The 10,945-nt window shown below is 42.6% G+C and overlaps 1 long non-coding RNA gene across 1 annotated transcript; it reads right to left on the bottom strand.

The window, feature by feature from the left end:
* Positions 1–871: 871 nt before the first annotated feature.
* On the bottom strand, positions 872–7,506 carry LOC308184676. The gene is made up of 2 exons (XR_013942799.1): positions 5,924–7,506; positions 872–1,269 (listed from the first exon to the last, which is right to left on the bottom strand). It is a non-coding gene; the product is annotated as an uncharacterized lncRNA (long non-coding RNA).
* Between the last annotated feature and the right edge of the window lie 3,439 nt (positions 7,507–10,945).

Genomic DNA, 10,945 nt, shown 5'->3' with positions numbered 1-10,945 from the left:
GGTGCACTCTGGTGGTCGTCCAGGTGGTCGTCCAGATGAAGTAAGGAGTCTTCCTCTCCGCTGAACTCTTTCACCTTTCTCACTCAACGCATGCTCCCTCCGCTCCTTGGTTCTGCTTCAACTCATTTCATCATCTCCAGGCCCTTATCCAAGGTCAGGTTGTACCTATTCCCTCCCAGGGTTCCCCTTCAACGATTCCTTTAAATGTTCAGTGTACTCCCTAGGTTTCCAGTATACATAGATTACTTGATAATGTAAGTACATTTAATAATATTTAATTATACCGTATGATCCATCACCTGAGAAACATTAATAGAACATCCATTCGATTCTCCCCAACACTAACATTGCCATCAAACACAATACACAGGGGCAGCTAGGTCATTACTGGCCTATAAAGTATCAGGGATTAAATTAACTAATGAAACCCTAAAAAGTGATGGGGGTAGAAGGGGCTGGGATAACAGTGCCACTTTTGGGGGATACCAAGCTGAGACTAGGGGATAAAATGATCTCTGGGCAATTATTGTATGTACCCAAGGCAGGGACTAACTTGTTGGGAAGGGATTTGATGATGAAATTGGGTATTCAAATAGTAAATTGTTAGGCTGGAATAACAGTATTATTAATGGAGTGCTCTCAGGCCCTGAGAGCAAAGATATATTCACCTCTGACTGGAAAGACCCTGAAATGGGGGCGGAAGCAACAATACATATGGACAGTTTTACCTCAGGGGTTTACAGGGCCACCGATTTATTCGGGCAAAGTTCTAGAACAGATTTTGGAGCAATTCCAACCTCCCGAGGAGGTGTTACTGTTACAAAATGTGGATGATCGTTTATTGTCAGTGTTATAAGTGAGACCATACAAATTTCTTGGTCTATCAGAAATATTTTATTAATTAAGTAAGCAGGCACAAGCAAAACAGCGCTGGGCGGCTGGGGAGTCTCCGCTCCACCACAGCACGCAACTTTCCCTTTTCAGTGTCGCCGTTTTATAGCATCCAAGTTTCGGTTTGTCAGGACTTGTTGGACCTTCTGAAGCTGCGCAGTTCGTTGTTGGGGGTCGTTGTTTTTCTTTCAATGATCATGCGTTGTGCTCGTGTTCAAGGGGGAGGGTAGTGAAGCGGGAAACAGTATTTCACAGAGTCTTTGTTTTACCAAGGATGTTTATCCAACACCCCCTCCCCACTATCTACTTGCTTAGTCTTCCCCCTTAACAAGGTCGTAAATTGCAAAACCTTATCTTCTCAGCAGATCCTCTGAATTCCTTTTAAAGACAATGAACAAACACCCGCTAATTTATCACAATCCCTCCTTTTTCTTTTTCTAACATATTTTGTTCATTGATGAATTTTTGAAGCACTTGTTTGCTCAATATTAAAGTTTCTGCGTCATCCTCCTCCTGTTCAAGAGATTCATATTTCGCACGCACAAGCATAAGGTGAGCTGCCTCTAATCGGTTTTTTTTTACAATCGCGATTATTCGATTGAATATACATGGTACAAAAGTTAGTGTTAATATGAGCAGCAACAAAGGTCCTGCTATAGTTGATAGCAGTGTAGTGAGCCAAAGTGAGTAATTAAACCAGGATTCATACCAATTCTGGTGGGCTTCATTTTCTATTTTTCGTTTTTCTAGCCCTTCTCTCAATTTAGTCATTGTATCCCTTACTACTCCAGTATGATCTGCATATACGCAACACTCCTCTCGTAGGGCTGCACACAATCCTCCTTGTTGTAGAAAAATCAGATCTAATCCCCTACGATTTTGTCGTACAGATTTCTCTAAAGCTGATATAGATTGCTCGATACGGGCCAAATCCTCATCTACAGCAATGCGTAGAGAGGTAAATTCTTGGCTTTGTTTTACCAGAGAGGTAATTTCAGTTCCGGCTCCTGCAGCCCCCAGAATCATCAGAGTGGCTAAAGTGACAGCCGTAATAGGCTCTCTCTTCCTTAAGTGTTTTTTTTTTGCCATAGCATGTTGGATGTACATATACTCCTCAGAATGGTAAAGAATCCTAGGTATAATTACTACCTGTACACAGAAATCATGAGACGAGTTGAACAATTTCAAAGATAAGCATGGAGTTACCCCCAGAGACGAACATACCCATCTGGTGTTATCTGCTGGTATTAACCATTTTTCTTTGTCTAATTGTGTAACATTTTCTGTAATATTGCATAGATGGAACTTCTCACCAGGGACCGTGCCTACGCACCTGCCATTCCCAGTTACTTCCGTTAACGTTATTCCTACATCCCTTCCCCAATTGCATTGTGGGGGATCGGTTTCGTTTGAACATCATTATCTGCTGAACAACATGGTGATCTTCCCATCTAATCAGGCTCCATTTAAAAGGTTTGTGAGGGTGCGCAGACCCAGGAACAGTGTAAACAATCGTACCCATTACTATGTATCGCAAAAAAAAAATGGCTAGGGCCCATTTTCCAGAGTTCTTTACCTGGCCACGTAATTCCCCACCATTTCACTCTCTGCCTCGCTTGTCAGTTCGGTTGCAGCGAACTACAAGGTGCAAGTTCTTCTTGGCAGCAGCAGTGTTCTTCAGGGGAGTTTCTCAGGTAACTGCGACCTTTTTCTGATCAAACAGGGTCCCCTTTCCTCCTTTTTTTTTTTACGATACATAGACAGTTAGACCATACTTATCGAGTTCGTTTCAACGTGAGCTTTAAGTCATCAGGGCCTGCGACCGCTTCCCATTCGCTTTTCTGGATCGGTCCTTTCACGCGACTGGCATGCGTTCACCCCTTCTCAGCCGTCCGGATAGTCGTCTCTGTGATAAGTAAAACAACATAGGGGCCTCCCCACCGTGGTGTTAAAGACGTTTCTTTCCATGTCTTAATTAGAACCCTATCTCCAGGTTGTATCCTATGGATTGCTATATCTAGCCACCAAGCCTTTCGCTTGCAACTCCCTCCGTCGGTTCATAAGCTGTATTAAATAAGGTTTTAATTGGATATCCTGTACCTGGGGGTGATCAGATGGCATCTCTAAATCATAAGGCATACCATACAGCCTTTCAAAAGGTGAGATTCTGACATTGGCTCGGGGCTATGTCCGGATATTCAATAGTGCAAGCGGTAAACATTTCACCCAGGAGGTTTTTGTCTCTATCATAAGCTTTGTTAGTTGCTTTTTAATTTCACCATTCATTCGTTCTACCTTTCCCGAACTCTGAGGATGCCAGGGAGTGTGATATTCCCATTTAATTCCCAGAGCCTTCATCGTGTCTCGGGATACCTTTGACACAAAGTGTGGGCCTCGATCAGAGTCAATTGCTTCTATTACCCCGTATCTGGGTATGATGCTTTCTAATAATATCTTTACCACGGTTTGAGCTGTGGCCCTTGCCGTAGGGAATGCTTCAACAAAGTTTGTGAGGTGGTCTACAATAACTAATAAGTATCTATATCGCCCCGTTTTTGGAAGTTCAGTAAAATCTAATTGAATCTTTGCAAAAGGTCGATGTGCCAATTCTCGTCCTCCTCCCGGGACCCTTTTTCTCATGTGTTGAGCATTTACCCTCCGACAAGTTATGCAATCATTTACGATCCTCTTTGCTATATTATAAATCCCTATACACATATAATATGTGGCAAATTGATCCACCAACGCCTGAGTACCCCAGTGCGTCTGTTCATGAAATCTCCGTAGCACCCTCATAGCTACTGATTTTGGTAACACTTCCCGTCCATCAGGCAGTACCCATTTCCCTTTATCGGTTTTTTTTTTTTTTTTTTTTTTTGAACCCCCATTTGTGTCATCTTGTCTTCTTCTGTATTAGTGAAACAGAGTAAGGGGAGGGGACTGGGTCCATTCGACCACAGGGAGTTAGTCGGCCCGCACTTGTAGCAGTTTTTATAAGGCGGGCTTTCTTCCTCTGAACAATTGCATTCAATCCCATCAACTCCCCATTCACTCCAGCAATCATAACATGGAAATTCCTTTAAGCCTTTCCCACAGTATTAAGTATTATATTAAGCATAATTATATATTATTATATTATTAATTATTATATTAATTATTATATATTAAGTGTAAGTATTAAGTATTTCCCACAGTCTGGGCAATCTTCCCTCGTTCTTATAATTCTTATACTCATTAATGCTGCTCTTTTTGCCTCCTGATCTGCTAGATTATTACCCCTAACCTGAGGGGTGAGGCCTTTTTGATGCCCTTTTATATGTACTACAGCAATTTCTTTGGGCTCTCTGATAGCTTGTAAAACCTGGGTAATCAATTCCTGATGTATTAAACCCTTTCCTTGTGAATTGATGAGCCCCCTTTCTTTCCATATTTTACCAAATGTATGTACTACCCCATAAGCATATTTTGAATCTGTATATATTGTACCGCTTTTATTTTTCAACAATTTTAGGGCCCGCAATATGGCATATAGCTCGCAAGCTTGGGCAGACCAGCTAGGGCTCAAAGGTCCAGATTCCACTATCTCAAATGTTTTCTCGTTTACTAACGCGTATCCTGATTTTTGCTTTCCCTCGACTACTCTCGAGGAACCATCCACATATATCTGTTCACCGATGGGTAATTCCACCTCCTCTAGATCAGGTCTCAATTTCGTTTGCTCTTCTATGTTTCGGAGGCAATCATGTCCTAAGGACTCATTTGGTTCCCCATAAAGAAAATGAGCAGGGTTCTGTAGGGAGGTTGTTCCTAAGGTTAATTTTGGAGAGGAAATCAAAATTCCTTCATATTTTAATAATCTGGCGTCAGTGATCCATTTCTCTGCCTTCTGTTGCAGTACCCCGCATATATTGTGTAGAGATATTACTTTGATTTCCCCCTCAAAAGTGATCTTCTGTGCTTCTTCCACTAACAAGGCAGCAGCTACCACTACCTGCAAACAGTTTGGCCAACCCCGGCTAACCGGATCCAATAATTTAGACAAATAGGCCACAGGTGTTTTTTTTTTTTTTTTTTTTTTTTTTACTCCCTGCCCATTCTTGGGCCAGCACTCCGTATGCTGTGCCTTCTGTGCTGTTCACAAAAAAAAAAAAAACAAAACAGCCTCCTTAAATCTGGTAAGCTTAACACTGGGGGGGGCGTACTAGTTCCTCCTTTAACTTGTTCAGTCGTTCCTCATCTTCTTTTGTCCATTTGAGTAATCCATCCTTATTCAGCTTGTTATATAAAAATTTAACCTTTCCACTATAATCTTCTATCCATTGTCTACAGTATCCGGTCAACCCTAACAGTTGCCGTACCTGCTTTTTAGTTCGCAGGGATGCTAAAGCCAATATTCCACTGATTCTGCCTGGGTCTAACTTCTTAGTCCCCTTACTTAACTGGTGACCCAGGTACTTTATCTCTTGCTCCACAATTTGTAATTTTGCCCCTCCTTTTTCTTTTAAAGGGTACAGAGGGTACAGATTAACTCGATTCTCTGAGCCAATCCAAAGGCTCGCATATTCGCTCTCCTCTAAACAAAAAGGTTCCTTTGCATTTACATAAATGTTTCAGGCTTGGCAAACCCAGTCTTCAAACGACCCGAATATGGGCCAATAATTTGCCTACCTCCCCAAACTTCAACACAATAATGAATCATTTTTACTTTATCCTTTCCCCGCCTAAAAGGGGAATCACTCCAATTCTTAATCATTAACCCCAGTGGACTATCTGGGGGAATAGGGGGCAACCTAGCACTAGGCATTACCCCACCCATGGGACCAGAAGGCTTACTCTTCTTCTGTCCCATCTTCCGGAGTGCCTTCACACACACACAGAGCCGCTTCCCCCTGGTCATGGCCCAGTCCCTCGCGGGATGTGGGAACCGCACTACTGAGGGGTCCGCACTCACTTCGTCCGCAATTGGACGTCTCACACAGACGCACTCCGGGATCACCAACCCCAACCGAACGGATCACCGGCCTATACTTACCCACCCCGTGGGTCTTCGTTCGGTCTTCGTGCACAAAGATTGCTTGGGGTTACCGGTTTTATTTGCTTGTGCCTAATTTTGGGTTCGTCGGTGAAGGGCTCGAGCGGGATTTCCCGTTCCCGGGGCCGCCAGAATCGGCGGGGCGCCTCCCCTAGAGGGATTCCCAGTCAATCCGCCTTCATCCGAGTCACGGCACCAAATTTGTTATAAGTGAGACCATACAAATTTCTTGGTCTATCAGAAATATTTTATTAATTAAGTAAGCAGGCACAAGCAAAACAGCGCTGGGCGGCTGGGGAGTCTCCGCTCCACCACAGCACGCAACTTTCCCTTTTCAGTGTCGCCGTTTTATAGCATCCAAGTTTCGGTTTGTCAGGACTTGTTGGACCTTCTGAAGCTGCGCAGTTCGTTGTTGGGGGTCGTTGTTTTTCTTTCAATGATCATGCGTTGTGCTCGTGTTCAAGGGGGAGGGTAGTGAAGCGGAAACAGTATTTCACAGAGTCTTTGTTTTACCAAGGATGTTTATCCAACACCCCCTCCCCACTATCTACTTGCTTAGTCTTCCCCCTTAACAAGGTCATAAATTGCAAAACCTTATCTTCTCAGCAGATCCTCTGAATTCCTTTTAAAGACAATGAACAAACACCCGCTAATTTATCACAGTCAGGACAGGAGAAAACACTTGTGAAGGAAGCTACTAACAAGCTATTCAACTTTCTGGGAAAGCAGGGCTTGGGAGTATTGAAAAATAAATTACAATATGTAGAAAGAGAAGTCAGGTATATAAGGCATCTAATGTCTGAGGGAAAACGGAGAATAAATCCAGAGAGGATTCAGGGAATTGTTGAAAACTAAGAAATAACTAAAATTTTTAAGAGAAAGATTTTTTAAGGAAGCAGGAGCCACGAAGTCTGAGTGAAAATGGATACTCCCTGATGGGAGAGAAATGCTGAATAAAGCACCAATGAGGCAAATATTAATCGTTTTACATCAAGAGAGTCATTGGGAGGTGCAAGCAATGTGTGATGTTGAGCTCAGAAAGTATGTCTGTGTAGGAATATACACTTTAGTGAAGCAAATATGCAGAGGATGTACCATATGTCAAAAGGCAAATAAAAAGGTCATTCGTAACCCACCTAGAGGGGGACGGGAGCCAGGGATTCGACCTTTCCAAAGTATACAGGTAGACTTTACTGAGTTACCTAAAGCAGGGAGATTTAAGTACTTGTTTGTCCTAATTGACCACGTGACTGGATGTGTGTAAGCTTTCCCCTCTGTATCTGCCACTGCAAACACGGTGGCTAAGGTATCACTGGAGCAAATAGTCCCTAGATATGGCATAGCTGAAAACATTGATTCAGATCAAGGAAGTCATTTCACTTCACAAGTACTGCAAGGGTTAATGCAGGCCTTAGAGACTGGGATTTTCACACCCCCCTGGCACCCCTCCTCTTCTGGGAAGGTAAAGCGAATGAACCAGACATTAAAGAAGCAATTAACTAATTTAGTGTTAGAAACCCAACTTCCTTGGGTAAAATGCTTACCTTTAGCACTCCTACAGGTTCAAACAGCACCAAGAAATGATATAGGAGTTTCACCGTATGAGATGCTGTTCGGATTACCTTATCTGGGCAGAAGGGGTGAGATACCACAATTCGAAACAAGAGTTTTCTTAAGAACTGTATTCTGGGGTTGTCCTCTTCTTTGTCATCTCTCAGGACCCGTGGGAAATTGGGTCCTGAATCGGACCTGGAAAGGATCAACTCCGGCCTGAATGGGAAGGACACTTCCAAGTACCACTAACCACTGAAACAGCCATAGGAACTGCAGAAAAGGGTTGGACTCACTATACTCGAGTGAAGGCATCCGTTGACCCTAGTACCTGGGAAGCTGTTCCTACAGAAGACTTGTTGGAAGCTGAAATTGAAGAGAAAAATCTCATAGTGGACTCTGAGCGGGATAAGAGCTTGCAATTGTAAACTAACCTTTTATTTCCACAGGTAACTAATGAGTGTGACTTGTGATTGAGAGAAAGGACAGACCTATAGTGAATTGTTCAGAAGGGGGGGTTGTTATAGTAGTAGTGTATATCTTATTCTTTGTATTGATAATTATTTGAAAACCTAAGGGTTAAAAATAATGACAGGGAAAATCAATTATTAATTTTGTTTTTAGTGATTGTAGGCCTCAGAGAAAGCCTTGGTCAATTGGCAACTTGGAAAAGGCATGATCAGATCATAGTAAGACGGGATACCCCATAGAAATATGGGTGAATGTGACAGAGGGTTATGTACCACAATCCGTCACGTTTGATGCTTGTGAGGTGTTAGCTTGTGGAGATTTAAATGCCCAATGACAACTGAGCAGAGAGAACAAATAACTGGGAGAGACCCAACAGCCAGACTGACGATAGCTAAATGGAAATGATCCTCTATTGCCATCAGAGAAAGGGAGAAACTCAAGGAGAAAACAGTAGAGAAAACAGGAGGCCCTCTTTGAAATGCGGCAGTTGTCACAGTTAAAGAAACAAAAGATCTTAGGCAAACATTTGAGATTGAAACAGGGTATGGGGATGTGAATGCCTGGATAGAATGGGTCAAATATACTGTCCAGAGTCTCAACCATAGCAATTGCTATGCTTGTGCCTCGGGATGACCGATTGCCCAGATAGTGCCCTGCCCATTGGGGTGGACCAAGGATTCCCAGGGGATGCGATGTATGATTGCATTGTACCAAGAAAAGACTGCCTGGGGAAATGAGGCCTGTAAGTCTCTCTCTTTGCTATTCCCTTCCTTGCGTGATAGCAATATCAGGGCTCCCCCTGTATTCTCCACAGCTATAGGTAACCATACAGCTTGCCTCTCACGGCAGGGTGTGAGTGCTACCCGGCATCTGGGAGAATTTGCCTTGTGCACGAGGACCTTGAATGTTACCGAGGACTTGATGGGAAACTGCTCAAGACTTGAGATCCCCAGGGCAGATCTCTGGTGGTACTGAGGAGGGAAGATCTTACGGTCCACCCTGCCATCTAATTGGGGAGGCACTTGTGCACTTGTTCAATTAGCTATACCCTTCACCCTGGCATTTGAAAGAGAAACATCACGTGTATCCAGAAGAAGTAAAAGAAGCTTAGGAGTATCATTTGATGATAGAGCGTACATAGATTCTATTGGGGTGCCTAGAGGAGTTCCCGATGAACAGGAAGCCAGGAATCAAATTGCTGCAGGGTTTGAGTCACTGTTCTGGTGGATAACAATCAATAAGTATGTGGATTGGATTACTTATATTTATTATAATCAGCAGAGATTCATAAATTATACAAGGGATGAGATAAGAGGAATCTCTGAACAACTAGATGCCACCAGCAAAATGGCTTAGGAAAACAGAATAACATTAGATATGATGCTTGCGGAGAAAGGAGGTGTGTGTGTGTGATACTGAGCAACCATTGTTGCACTTTTATACCCAACAATACTGCCACGGATGGCACAGTAACTAGAGCATTGCAAGGGTTTACCACCCTTGCCAGTGAATTGGCAGAAAAAATAGGCATATTTACATCCTTGATCGTAGTAGCAGGAGTTTTGACAGCCACTGGTTGTTGCATTATCCCCTGTGTAAGAGGACTAGTACAGTGGTTAATTGAAACTGCACTTTTGAAACAAATGACCATGGATCCACCACCCTACTCAGATAAGATGATGATATTAGAGGAAATGGAAAGCAAAGAAAGTGAAGAAGAGGAAGACATCTACCAACTTACACCTTAGAGAAAAAGTTTGCAAAAATCAACAATTTATAAAAAGAGAAAAGGGGGGAATTGTGGGAATAGAAATGTTGTTTTTGCAGTGTTACATTGTATAGAAGGAAGGAATGTGGTATTGAGATATGCTTACAGTGATAAGAAAGCTTAACAGAAAACCTTGTAAAATGCAGACAACCAGAATCCTTAGAGCAATCAGGTGAAAATCACTATGTTAAGTCAAGCCAGATAAGGGGAGAAAACATTACCACCTCAAAAACAGGCCAGCAACTGAAGGCCAGGCATTGTCTGTGAAGCATCAGCTAGATTGTGAACCTGGATTACCCAGTCAATGGGGAAACAGGGGAGGGTCCTGTCATCAAAAAGTATATAAACTGTGTTTTGGAACTAGTAGGTGCGCTCTCCTGCTTGTGGGGCGCCCGCCATTGCAATCGCGAATAAATTACTACTTCACTGAGATCCTCGCCTGAGCCTAAGTTATTGGCTACGGAGTGTTTCTCACAAAAGGATTGAAAATAAATTAAAATTTGTGGAAAGAAAAGTCAAGTATTTAGGGCATCTAGTGTCTGAGGGGGAACAAAGAATAAATCCATAGAGGATTCAGGGAATTGTTGAGCTACCCCTACCCAAAACTAAAAAGAAATAAAAAGTTTTAAGAGAAAGAGGTTTTTAAGGAATTAGGACTCATGAAGTCCAAAGGAAAACAGATACTCCCTGAGGGGAGAGAAATGCTGAATAAAGTGCTAATGAGGCAAATATTAACTGTTTTGCATCAAGAGGGTCATTGGGGAATTCAAGCAATGTGTGACACAGTGCTATGGAAATATGTATGCGTAGGAATATATATACTCTGGCTGAACAAGTATGCAGGAGTTGTGTAGTATGTCAAAAGGTAAATAGGAAAATTATCCGCAGTCAGCCCAAAGGAGGGCGAGAACCAGGAATTCAACGCTTCCAAAATGTACAGGTAGATTTAAATACTTGTTAGTCTTGGTCGATCATTTGTCAGGGTGGGTAGAAACTTTCCCTTCAGTATCTGCTACTGCAAACATAGTAACTAAAGTAATTCTAGAACAAATAACTCCCAGGTATGGAATTGTTGAAAATATTGACTCTGATCAAGGAAATCACTTCATGTCAGAAATATTGCAAGGGCTATTGTGGACTCTAGGAATTAAGTGGAAATTTCACACTCCTTGACATCCTTCCTCTTCTGGAAGGGTGGAGAGGATCAGACAGTAAAGAAGCAATTGACTGAG

This window comes from Anser brachyrhynchus, assembly GCF_964034855.1.
Source record: "Anser brachyrhynchus genome assembly, chromosome: W".
Classification (NCBI taxonomy): domain Eukaryota; kingdom Metazoa; phylum Chordata; class Aves; order Anseriformes; family Anatidae; genus Anser; species Anser brachyrhynchus.
Note: the sequence above shows the minus strand (reverse complement) of the source record. Positions and strands in the feature narration are given on the sequence as shown.